This window comes from Pan paniscus, chromosome 18 (genome assembly GCF_029289425.2).
Source record: "Pan paniscus chromosome 18, NHGRI_mPanPan1-v2.0_pri, whole genome shotgun sequence".
In the NCBI taxonomy this organism is placed as follows: Eukaryota; Metazoa; Chordata; class Mammalia; order Primates; family Hominidae; genus Pan; species Pan paniscus.
In genome coordinates this window covers 35,396,160-35,409,117 of record NC_073267.2, presented here as the reverse complement: position 1 = coordinate 35,409,117, position 12,958 = coordinate 35,396,160, and the positions used below count along the sequence as shown (strand labels likewise).

At 46.4% G+C, this 12,958-nt stretch overlaps 1 protein-coding gene across 1 annotated transcript in view; it reads right to left on the bottom strand.

Annotated features, from left to right (window-relative positions):
* Positions 1–12,958, bottom strand: part of LOC129394098 (uncharacterized) — a 57,972-nt gene that overhangs the window by 10,894 nt on the left and 34,120 nt on the right. The gene's annotated exons all lie outside the window — the stretch shown is intronic.

The following is a 12,958-nucleotide window of genomic DNA, read 5'->3' as shown; positions in this document are numbered from 1 at the left end:
ACCAAAACTTGTTACGCAGAAAACAGTACAAAGGCAGAGATTTACAGCTATAAGTGCCTACCATCCAAACAAAAGAAAAACTTCAAATAAACAATACATCTTAAAGAACTAGTAAAGTAAGAACAAACTAAACCGAAATTAAGGAAATAACTAAGATCATAGCAGAAATAAAATTGAAATAAAAAACACACAAGATTAAATGGAAAGTTGGTTTTCTGGAAAGCTAAACAAAATTGACAAACTTTTAACCAGGATAACTAAGAAAAAAGAGACAAGATTCAAATAAATAAAATCAACAGATTTAAAAAAAGGAGACATTACAACTAATAACTTCAGAAATTCAAAGGATCATAACTGGCTATTACATGCCAATAAATTGGAAAGCCTAGTAGAAATTGGCAAATTCCTAGATGCATAAAACCTACTTAGGTTGAATAACGAAAATATCCAAGACCAGAACAGATTGGTAACAAGTAATGAGATTGAAGCCATCAGAAAAAGTCTCCCAGTAAAGAAAAGCCCAGGAACTGATGTCTTCACTGCTGATGGCTTCACACCAAACAATTTAATGACCTAGTACAAATCCTACTCAAACTATTTTGAAAAACAGGAGGGAATACTTCCAAACTTATTCTATGAGACCATTATTACTGTGATACCAAAACCAGACAAAGGCATCAAAGAAGGAAACTACAGGCCAGTATCTCTAATATTGATGCAAAAATCCTCAATGAAATACCAGTGAATCAAATTCAGTAATACATTAAAAAGATAATTCATCATGATCAAGTGGGATGTATCCCTGGGATGCAAGGGTCACTCAACATACAATGTGATACATCATATCAACCAAATAAATGACAAAAACAGTATGATCATGTCAACTGAAACTGAAAAAGCATTTGATGAAATTCAACATCCCTTCATGCTATTAATCCTCAAAGAAACGGGTACAGAAGAAACATACCACAACATAATAAAAACTACAGGAAAGACACCCACAGCTAGAATCATATGGAGGGAGGTCCAGGCTGCAGTGATCTGTGATCCCACCACTGCACTCCAGCCTGGGCAACAGAGTGAAACCCTGTCTTAATAAAATATGTAAAAAGAGGTATGAGCCCCTTTTATAGGTGCAGTGACTGACATCTGTAATGCTAACACTTTCTGGGAGGCTGAGGTGAGAGGATCTCTTGAGGCCAGGAGTTCAATATCAGCCTGGGCAACATAGCGAGACCCTTTATCTACAAAAAATTTTTAAATATTTGCCAGGTGTGGTTGCATGTGCCTGTATTCTTAAAGAATTATCATATGACCCAGATAGTCTATTCCTTAGGGATAGACCCAAGGGAAATGAAAATATACATCCACACTAAAATTTGTTCACAAATGTTCCTAGCAGCATTGTTAATAATAGCCAAAAATTGGAAAAAAAACTCAAGTGCCTATCAACAGAGGAACTGATAAAATATGGTATATCCATTCAAAAGATTACTCAGCATTAGAAAAGAGTGAAGTGCTGATATACGCTACAGCATGGATAAACCTTGAAAACACTGTGCCAAGTGAAATAAGTCAATCACAAAAGACCATATGTAGTAAGATTTTATTCTGTGAAATCTCCAGAAGAGCTAAACTCAGAGACAGAAAGTAGGCTAGTTATTGCCAGGGACGAGGGGAAAAGGGAATAAGGATGACTGCTAATGGGTATGGGATTTCTTGTGGACTGATGAAAAGGTCTGAAAGTATCTAGACACCTGTCTTGTTTGTGTGATTCTGTGAACATATTATAAACCATAAAATTCTGCACTCAAGGGGTTGATTTCATGGTAGGTGAATTTATCTCATTTATCTTTATCTCCATAAAGCTTTCTAAAGAAACTTTAAAAAGACATCTGTATAACCTACAAAAATAACACACTGAGAGACTAAAATGCCTAATTTTTCCATTTTTCTTCTTCAGCGCAATCTCAAGTCAAAAAGTCTTTCCTTCCTATATATGCATATTTTGTCCAGTGAAACAAGAAACTCTATTAATTTTTTTATTAGAAATAAAAAAAAGGCATGTGTGCTGGCTCACAGCTGTGCTTCCAGCTACTCAGAAGGCTGAGGCAGAAGGATCACTTGAGGCCAAAACTGGGAGTTCAAGACCAGCTGAGGCAACATAGCTAGATCCTGTCTTTAAAAATATTTTTCAGGCCAGGCACGGTGGCTCACGCCTGTAATCCCAGCACTTTGGGAGGCCAAGGAGGGCAGATCATTTGAGATCAGGAGTTCAAAACCAGCCTGGACAACATGGTGAAACCCTATCTCTACTAAAAATATAAAAATTAGCCAGATGTGGTGGTGGGCACCTGTAGTCCCAGCTACTTGGGAGGCTAAGGCAGGAGAATTGCTTGAGCCAGGAAGGTGGAGGCTGCAGTGAGGCCAAGATCATGCCAATGCACTCCAGCCTGGGTGACAGAGCAAGACTCTGTCTCAGGAAAAAAAAAAAAAATATATATATATATATATATATATATATACACAAACACATATACATATATATGTATATATATATTTTAAGTTAAAACCCTACTGAAATGAAATAAAATGAAATTTGACTTAATTAACAAATAGTTCCTGAAATATTAATTTTCAAACAATTCTATTTTAGCTTTGACTCTGAACAAACGTCAATTTCAAAATATCACAAAGATTGGCTGGGGGCAGTGGCTCATGCCTGTAATTCCAGCACTTTGGGAGGACAAGGCAGGTGGATCACTAGAGGCCAGGAGTTCCAGAGCAGCCTGGCCAACATAGGGAAACCCAGTCTCTACTAAAAAAATACAACAAAAATTGGCCGGGTCTAGTAACCCCAGCTACTCAGGAGGCTGAGGCATTAGAATCGCTGGAATCTGAGAGGTGGAGGTTGCAGTGATTGGAGATCATGCCACAGCACTCCAACCTGGGCGACAGACTGAGAGTCTGTCTCGAAAAAATAAAAATAAGGCCAGGTGCCGTGGTTCACGCCTGTAATCCCAGCACTTTGGGAGGCCAAGGTGGGCAGATCACTTGAGGTCAAGGAGTTTGGGACCAGCCTGGGCAACATAGTGAAACCTCCTCTCTACTGAAAATACATAAATTAGCTGGGCGTGGTGGCACACACTTGTAATGCCAGCTACACCAGAGGCTGAGGCAGGGGAATCGTTTGAATTCGGGAGGTGGAGGTTGTAGTGACCTGAGATTGTGCTACTGCACTCCAGCCTGGACGACAGAGTGAGACTTCATCTCAAAAAAAAAGAAAACAAAAGAAAAATTTAAATTTAAAATTTAAAAAGTCACAAAGACTACAAATACTCAGGTTTAAGCAAATTCCCACCTTTCTTGAATTAACAGTTTTGCTTTGTCAAAAATGTAGATATTTACCTGCCTCAACGGAATGAAATCCTAAAAGCCTAGTGTTCTCAAATGATGAAGACAAAGAAACATGCATATTTTAATTTAGAATTTTGATTCAGAATTAATTTTAACCTAGCTGGAGTATACATAATCATTTATGTATTTATTTACTTATTTCAGAGACTGGGTTTCGCTGTGTTATCCAGGATGGAATGCAGTGGCACAACCTTGGCTCACTGCAACTTGTACTTCCTGAGCTCAAGCGATCCTCCCACCTCAGCCTCCAGAGTAGCTGGGACTGCAAGTGCACGTTACCACACCCAGCTAATTTTTGGGGAGACGAACCTCGCTATGTTTCCCACACTGGTCTCTAACTCCTTGGCTCACTACAGCCTCAAGCCCCTGGGCTCAAGCAATCTGCCTCCCAAAGTGCTGAGATTACAGGAGTGAGCCACCACAACCGGCCTAGTCGATAGTGTATACTAAGCAACATATACCCTGCTTTTGCCTAGAACATACTGAAAAGATGGCATTAAAACAATCACAAAAGTTGGGAGCTGAGAAAAATCATATACTGTAAAACAAATCTGACAGATATTAATCTCAGGAAGCTCCTGAAAATGTCTCAAGAACTCCTGTGCTGCACTTTCCCTAATAATTTAGACTTTCTACAGATATTTTCTGATCATCTACCGTGTGCCACGCACCATGCCAGGTACCAAGATGCCATGGTGAGGTATACACAAAACCGGCTCCTGCTTGCGGGAAGCCTACTCTCTAAAACAGTGCTTGCCAAGCTCGACTGATCACAACTTGGGAGCTTGTTTAAGTTCCAAATCGGCTTCCCTGCTTAGGTGAGCCACAATCCGTGGCATTTTTATCAGGTGCTCCCAATGATTCCTACGCTCTAACGGGTTTGGGAGGAAAGGGTGGGGGTAAGCTCGAGAGCCCAGACCCATCCCGTCCAGCGGGAGCCCCACCTCTAAAGTCCATGTCGCTCAGCATCCTTCCCCCTGACTAGTGGCCCAAACACAGCACGAAGCTGAGGTGGGTGGAACGCTTTCTAAAACAGCGCTCTGTGATGAGCCACCGACAGACTTGCTCGCCTCCCGGAACGAAGAGCTCACTCCTCACAAACCCCACCAGGGAAAGGTAGCACCTGAGCCTCCCGGGCTGCGCGGACACCTGTCTCCCCGCGGGTGCCGCCTACTGCTCCGGTGGACTCAGGGCCCCAGGTTCCGCCCCACGGGGACTGGGGAGAGTGGGGGAGGCGCCGCGAGCATTAGGCGCCGACTGTATACCGACACCCCGTCTCCGGTGTGCGCAGGCCAACACCCATACACACCCTCACACACCCACACAAACTCTCGCGGAAACTGAGGCAGGCAGGCGTTGGACCAGGTCCCGCCGCCTGACGGCTCGCAGCTGGGATGGAACCCGGACTGCGAGACGCCTTCCGCCTCAAAGGCGCTCCTCAGCCGCTGAGGCCCGGCCTGGCTCCCACCGCCGGAGTTTCACAAAGAAAGTCTCCGGGGCCGAGCCCCTCACGCACTCACCGGCACCGACGCCAGCGGCGACTCGGGCTCCCGCCGCCTTCAGCTCCTTGCGGTGGTTGGCCCTTGGGTGGGCTCCGGCGCCAGCGGCGGCGACTGCTCCATATCCACGGGGTCCGGGCCGCGTCCGCCTCGATCTAATAATGGTCCCGCCAGCTAGGCGCGCGCGCCAGTTCCGCGCGCCATGTTCCCGCCGTGCTGCGCGCCGCCCAGGCGACCCTCGCTGCCCGCTAACCGCGCGCGCGCCCCCGCGGGCCCACACATGAACGGCGCACACGCGCGTTCGCCGCGCCCCCTCCCCGTGCGCCCCGCCTCGCGCCCTCTAGAGCTGGCGGCTGTTCCCAGTGTCTCGCCCACCCCGGCTGGGCCCGTCGGACTCGGCGGGTGAGTGCGTGGTTCCCGGCTCTGCACCGCCGCCTGCCTCTCTGCAGACCACCCTGGACCGGACCCCTCAGCCACTTCCCCACACTGCCCCTTTCGCTTCCCCCACCACGCGGGGCCTAGGAAGAGGGTCTGGGCCAAGAGGAACTTCCCCGCAAGAAGTAGGGAGCTAAGGACGCTACTAAGGGGGCGGGATCGCCACCGTGGAGGTGTGCGAGCACATGCCTGCCTCAGGGAGACAGCCAGAGTCAACGGAGAAGCTGAGTTCAAGTCCCACATCTCCACTAACCCTTGCGTGTTAGGGTCAGGGCTTCGGGACTTGTTTCTCCTAAATCTTTTTTTTTTTTTTTTTTTTTTTTTTGAGACAGTCTCGCTCTGTCACCCAGGGTGGAGTGCTGTGGCGCGATCTCGGCTCACTGCAAGCTCCGCCTCCCGGGTTCACGCCATTCTCCTGCCTCAGTCTCCCGAGCAGCTGAGACTACAGGCGCCCGCCACCACGCCTGCTAATTTTTGTATTTTTAGTAGAGGTGGGGTTTCACCGTGTTAGCCAGGATAGTCTCCATCTCCTGACCTCGTGATCCTCCCACCTCGGCCTCCCAAAGTGCTGAGATTACAGGCGTGAGCCAGTGCGCTCAGCCTGTTTCTCCTAAATCTAAAGACTCAATACAATAATCAAGAGAACGCCTCAGCACCGCGCCTAGCGCTTAGTAGGTAGTGATCAAGAGAGAAGACCTCTTAAGTGGTTTTAATGGTTAAGGACCACAGGTTCTCAAGAAAGGGAAATCTCAATTCAAGTCCCACCTCCATCTCTTGGAAACTGAGAAACCTGGAACAAGTCACTCAGAGGAGCCAAAGATCCTTGATTTCTACATGTGCAAAAGGGGAGTGTGGCAGTAGCACTGCAGAGGGTGGACTGAGCTTTCAGGGTGATGATGACTGTATGATCATGCCTCTCTTAATCATGGGATGGTTCTGAGAAATGCCTCCTTAGGTGACTGCAGCATTGTGCAAACAGCAAAGTGCATTTACCCAAACCTTGTATAGCCTACTACACACCTAGGCTGTATGGCGCAGCCTATTGCTCCTAGGCTACACACCCTTACAGCCTGATACTTTACTGAATATACCATAAGCAGTTGTAACACAATGTAAGTACTTGTGTACCTGAACATAGAGAAGATACAGTAAGAATGGACTATAAGAGATTTTAAAATGGTATTCCTGTATAGGGCACTTACCATGAAATGAGCTTGCAGGACTGGAAGATGCTGTGGATGAGTCAGTGAGTGTGAAGGCATAGGACCTTACTGTACACTACTGTAGACTTTATAAACACCACATGCTTAGGCTACACCAAAAATTTTTAAAGCTTTTCTTCAATAAATTCACCTTAGCTTACTGAAATGTATCTTAAAAAATTTTGCCGGTCATGGTGTCTCACACCTGCAATCCCAGCACTTTGGGAGGCCAAGGCAGGAAGATCATTTGAGGTCGGGAATTCAAGACCATCCTGGCCAACGTGTTGAAACACTCATGTCTACTAAAAATACAAAACTTAGCCAGGCATGGTGGTATGCACCTGTAATCCCAGCTACTCAGGAGACTGACACAGGAGAATCACTTGAACCCAGGAGGTGGAGGTTGCAGTGAGCCGAGATCGTGCCACTGCAATCCATCCCGGGCAGTTACACGCATGGAGATATCATCTCCTGTGATAACAATGCCTTCTTCTTCCAGAATACTTCCTGAAGGACCTGCCTGAGGCTGTTTTATAGTTAACTATTTTTTAATGTAAGTAGAAGACATACATTCTAAAATTATGAAAAACACTAAATACACCAGGGCTGGGCACAGTGTCTCATGCGGGTAATCCCAGCACTTCAGGAGGCTAAGGTGGGCAGATCATTTGAGGTCAGTAGTTTGAGACCAGCCTGGGCAGTGTGGTGAAACCCCATCTCTGCTAAAACTACAAAGATTAGTTGGCCGTGGTCGTGGGTGCCTGTATTCCCTGCTACTCAGGAGGCTGAGGCAGAAGAATCGCCTCAACCTGTGAGGCAGAAGTTGCAGTGAGCCAAGATCGTGCCACTGCACTCCAGCCTGTGCGACAGAGCAAGACTCTGTCTCAAAAAAATAAAATAAACCAGTAACATAGTTGTTCATTATCAAGTATTATATATTGTATGTAATTGTACATGCTATGCTTCTATAGAACTGGCAGCACAGATTTGTTTACACCAGCATCACCAGAAACACAGAAATGCATTACCCTAACATTACAATGGCTATGTCACTAAGCAATAGGAATTTTTCAGCTCCATAATCGTCTTATGGTACCACTGACTTACATGTGGTTTGTCATTGACTAAAATGTCATTATACAACACATGACTGCATATCCCAGGGCCCAATGCCTGGCACACACAAAGCTGAGTTTCACTGGTGTAATTCCCACCCTATCCATCCAAGAATCCTAAAAGTTTAATGAAAGGGGCTCTGCTCCGAAAACCCTGTGGTATAAGTAGCTGGGAGGAGTTCGCCCAACTTGGGGCTGCAAGGACTCTTTCTTCCCACCTCTTTGCTTTCCTTTCTCTCCCCCAGACTTCTCTGAAAACCCTAAAGTTGGCAGAAAAATGGAGAATGTTTTCCCTACTAACAAAAAGAATCTTCAAGAGTCTCTTGGGATTTGTAAATGGTTGCATTTACTAGTCTGGTTTTTTTTGTTTTGTTGTTTTTGTTTTTTTTTGAGATGGAGTCTTGCTGTCACCTAGGCTGGAGTGCAGTGGCACGATCTCAGCTCACTGCAACCTCCGCCTCCCAGATGCAAGCAATTCTCTTGCCTCAGCCTCCTGAGTAGCTGGGATTAAAGTCACGCACCACCACGCCTGGCTAATTTTTTTGTATTTTTAGTAGAGACAGGATTTCACCATGTTGGTCAGGCTGATCTCAAACTCCTGACCTCGTGATCCAGCTGCCTTGGCCTCCCAAAGTACTGGGATTACAGGCATAAGCCACTGCACCCAGCCTTCTAGTTTGGTATTTTTCTTATTCAAGTAACAAGGAAAAAAAAAATAACTCCACCAAGTGTAAAACAGAAAAAAGGAACAAAACTGATAGCATGACTGAAAAGGCCTGGGGTGGTACCTCACTTCAGGCATAGCTGGATACAGGCACTTATACAAGATAAGTCTCTCTAATCTCTCAGTGCTTGCTTCCCTTTGATTACTTCATTCTCAAGCAATTCTTTCCACATAGTGGCCTGAGCAGCTCCTAACTCACATCTGCGCAAGAAAGCAGAGGCTGTTCCCCAATAGTTCCAGCCAAAGTCCCAGGACTGACTTTCACTGGACCCGTTTGGGCCACATGCCCCTGCCTGAGCCAATCACCACATCCAGCCTGGCCAGACCTGGCTTTCATGAAGCCCCTTCAGGAAGCGGTTTGGGTCATTCCCTCCAGAAGGACATGGGGAAAACCAGAAAGTGGGAGGAGGGATGCTTCCTTCTGAAAAATAGGGATGCAATTACCACAAGAGGTATCAGGTACAGGGCTGGCACAAACAAGAGCTATCCATGGCACCATCATGTAGGCATGCAGCAGGTCCACCATGAAGCAACCTGGCTGCTCTGCAAAACGGAGTCACAGTTAATTCAGCCAATGAGAAATATCCCTCTACTTGGGTTCCCACCATTCACCCCAGGCCTGGCACGTCCCAAATTTCCTTGGTCAAAGGCAAGAAAATTACCCGCCTTTTATGCTGCACAAAAAGCTGAAAAGATTATCTTACTTCTCTGGCTCAAGAACTTTCTATGACTCCCTCTGGCTACTTATGTGGCTCCCCCACCCTAAATGATAGAAGCCAACATTCATGAATCCCTTACCACATGCCAGGTACCTAATGGACCTGCCTCCTCCAAACAGCATAGAAGAGGTTGGTACTCTTACTGCACCCATTTTATAAATATGGAAACAAAGGCTCAGCAATTTGAGGTAATTTACCCAGAGCCAAAGTTAGGAAGTGCAGAGTTCAGATTAGCACAATAGTGTTCCCGCCATTGCCATCCCAGCTCCATTTGTTCATGTTTCAAAGTCTTACACCCACCTTTAGCTAGGGGCCAGTGGGAACAGCTCCATGGCAGAAGAAGCCTCTAGGAACCCCTTCAGCTTCTGCAGTGGTGGGGCTGGGGAGTAGGTGCAAAAGATACTTAGCTTTACCATCCTCTCCCATGACTTTTTTTTTTGTTTTTTGAGATAGATTCTCACTCTGTCACCGAGGCTAGAGTGCAGTGGTGCGATCTCAGCACACTGCAACCTCAGCCTCCTGGGTTCAAGCAATTCTCATGCCACAGCCTCTGGAGTAGCTGGGATTACAGGTGCCCACCACCACACCTGGCTAATTTTTGTATTTTTAGTAGAGATGTGGTTTCACTATGTTGGCCAGGCTAGTCTCAAACTCTGGACCTCAAGTGATCCACCTACCTCAGCCTCCCAAAGTGCTGGGATTGCTAAGCCACCATGCCTGGCCCCATCTCCCATAATTTAATGAGATAGGGAAAAGAATTCCTCCAAGACAAAATTAAAGTGAGGTTAGGAAAGGAAATAGGTGTTTGTTAGCCTTAAATCAGCAGCTGATTTCTCCCATTGGTGAGTCAATTAGTTTTCTATGGCTGCTGTAACAAATTACCACGAACTGATTGGCTTACAACAACACAGACTTAATATCTTATTGTTCTATAGTTCAGAAGCCTCAAATCAGTTTCACTTGGCTAAAGTCAAGTTGTAAAGTACTGATTTCTTCAGGAGGTTCTGAAGGGAAAACCCATTTTCTTGCCTTTTTCTGCTTTTAGTGGTTACCTATATTCCCTGGATTGTGGCCCTTTCCTCCATTTTTAAAGCATATCACTCCAATCTCTGCACAGTGCTATGGTTTGAATGTGTTCCCCAAAGTTCATGTGTTGGAAATTTAATCCCCAATGCAACAGTGTTGAGAGGTGGGACTTTTAAGGAGATTAGGTCATGAAAGATCTGCCCTCATTAATAGCGTAATGATGTTATCTCAGCAGAGGGTTAATTATCATGGGGATGGGTTCCTAATAAAAGGATTGAGTTCAGCCCCCTCTCTCTCTTGATGTGATACCTTCCATCATGGGATGACACAGCAAGAAGACCCTCACCAGAAGCAGGCCCTTTGATCTTGACCTTCCCAGCCTCCAGAACTGTAAGAAATAAACTTGTTCTTTATAAATTACCCAGCCTCAGATATTGCATAGCAATACAAAAAAGACTAAGACACTCAGTCACCATCGCATTGGAATCTCCCCGACTGCTGAGTCCCTCTTAAAAGAGCACTGTAGGCTGGATGTGGTGGCTCACGCCTGTAATCCCAGCACTTTGGGAGGCCAAGGTGGGCAGATCACGAGGTCAGGAGTTCGAGACTAGCCTGGCCAACATGGTGAAACCCCATCTCTACTGGAAAAACAAAAATTAGCTGGACATGTTGGCGAGCACCTGTAATCCAGCTACTCGGGAGGCTGAGGCAAGAGAATCGCTTGAATCTTCGGAGGTGGAGTTGCAGTGAGGCGAGATTGTGCCATTGCACTCCAGCCTGGGCACCAAGAGCAAAAAATACCGTCTCAAAAAAAAAAAAAAAAAAAGCACTGTGATGGGACACTGGGCCCACAGGCAACATAGGATAAGTTCCCATCTCAAGATGCTTAATCACATCTGCAAAGTCCCTTTTGTCATGGAAAGGAACATAGTCACAGATTCTGGGGATTAAGTTGAGGACAATTTGGAGGGGCCATTATTCAGCCTACCATGGACGATATCATGAGAGGGAGTTAATACAAAATGCTCTGGAAACAGAGAAGGGCGGCCAGGCATGGTAGCTCATGCCTCTAATCCCAGTACTTTGGGAGGGAGGCGGGCAGATTGCCTGAGGTCAGGGGTTCAAGAACAGCCTGACCAACATGGTGAAATCCCATCTCTACTAAAAATACAAAAATTAGTTGGGCATGGTGGCAGGTACCTGTAATCCCAGCTACTCGAGAGGCTGAGTCAGGAGAATCGCTTGAACCCAGGAGGTGGAGGTTGCAGTCAGCTGAGATTGCACCATTGCAGTCCAGCCTGCGTGACAAGCATGAGACTTCATCTCAATCAAAAAAGAAAAAAAAGAAAAGAAACAGGTTCCGTTGGCCAAAAGGGGGTCTGCTAAGTCGGGTGGGGGGCTTAGGATTTTATTTTTAGTTCTCAAGGGAGATAAAATAATTTAATCCATTGGCCCCTGTGACTGTGGGACTAACATGGCTATGATCTGTCGGACAGACTTCAGGCTGGCACCCAGGCAAAATTCTATGCTGTAGTAAATGCATCATGCACATTTGTAACAACACGTACATAACAATGTCACAAAATACTTTCATGGTGACACCTAGATTAGTGTTTTATTGAATAGCTGATGATATAAACTGGCTCATTTGGTGCCAAGACTGACCATCACCACCATACCAAGGTCATCACTGATCAGAGGCCTAACCCAAGGAGGGGGTCATGTGCAGGCCCAGCGGTGGGGAGGAAAGATGCCGCAGAGGAGACGGATGCCCACAGAGGCCCCTGAGCGGATACCATGCTCACTAAGTGGTAAGTATAGACTCAACGTAGGCTGTAAGCTCTCCCCCTGTGCAAATGGGACCCCATCCACTTGAGAGTCAAGGGTCTGTTTGGGTGGCAGGGATAGCCACTTCTGAAGGTAGAAAGGAAAATAAGCCACCAAATTGGTACCTTTCTGTGAAATGGACATCGTGCTCAGAATCTCCATTTTCCCCACAACCTGGAGGAATAAGTACTGTCATCTGCATTTTATAGCTGAGGAATCTGACTGAACGAAATTGAATTACTCACCTAAGCAATTAGCAATTAACCAAGTCTTTCTGACTCAGAAACCCAGCTGTTGCCTGTTCATATCCAGCCCCTGTATTGGTGTCAAGATCTGGCCTGTTCTCAATGCAGCAAGATCCAGGCAGATCACACTGGACTCCCAGCACTGAATCTGGCTCAAGGGGACATCAAATTTGACTGGGCCATGGGGCTCAGGAGCATCACTCTCAAAAATAGCAGTACAGGAAGAGGCGATGGCCCTAAACAGCATTTGCAGGCAGATCCCATGTTAATCGTAAGGGTCAGGACTCTCTCACTTTTCTGTCTCTCTCTCTGTCTCTCCTCTAGGGCTGACCCCACATTGGACACCACTGCTTCCATGTCCATCACACACCACAGCTGCCTTTTCTTCTGCCTGCTTATGGGAAAGTCCCCTCCTCTCCTCCGTCTTCTTCTCTTCCTGCCCTATCACACCGTGCACTTCTCCCTTTCCTTAAAGAACCACCATCAACTTTAGGAGGAGGGAAAGGGGTGGCTCTGGCAGGAAAAGCCAGAATCCCCTCTAGCCAACAGAGAGAGAGGAATGGCTGCATGTTTTCTCCCCCAATCCAAGGCACTGGGTCTTGGCTGAGTTGCAGGTTCCAAGCTGCTCTCCTGCTGTGTCGGTGAGTTCCGGTCAACCTGCAACCTCCCGATGTGGCCACTGCAGTTCATCGAGTCTTCAGGGACTCCCCATGGCCTAGAGTACTTTGCCTTGCTTACACGGGAGAGGA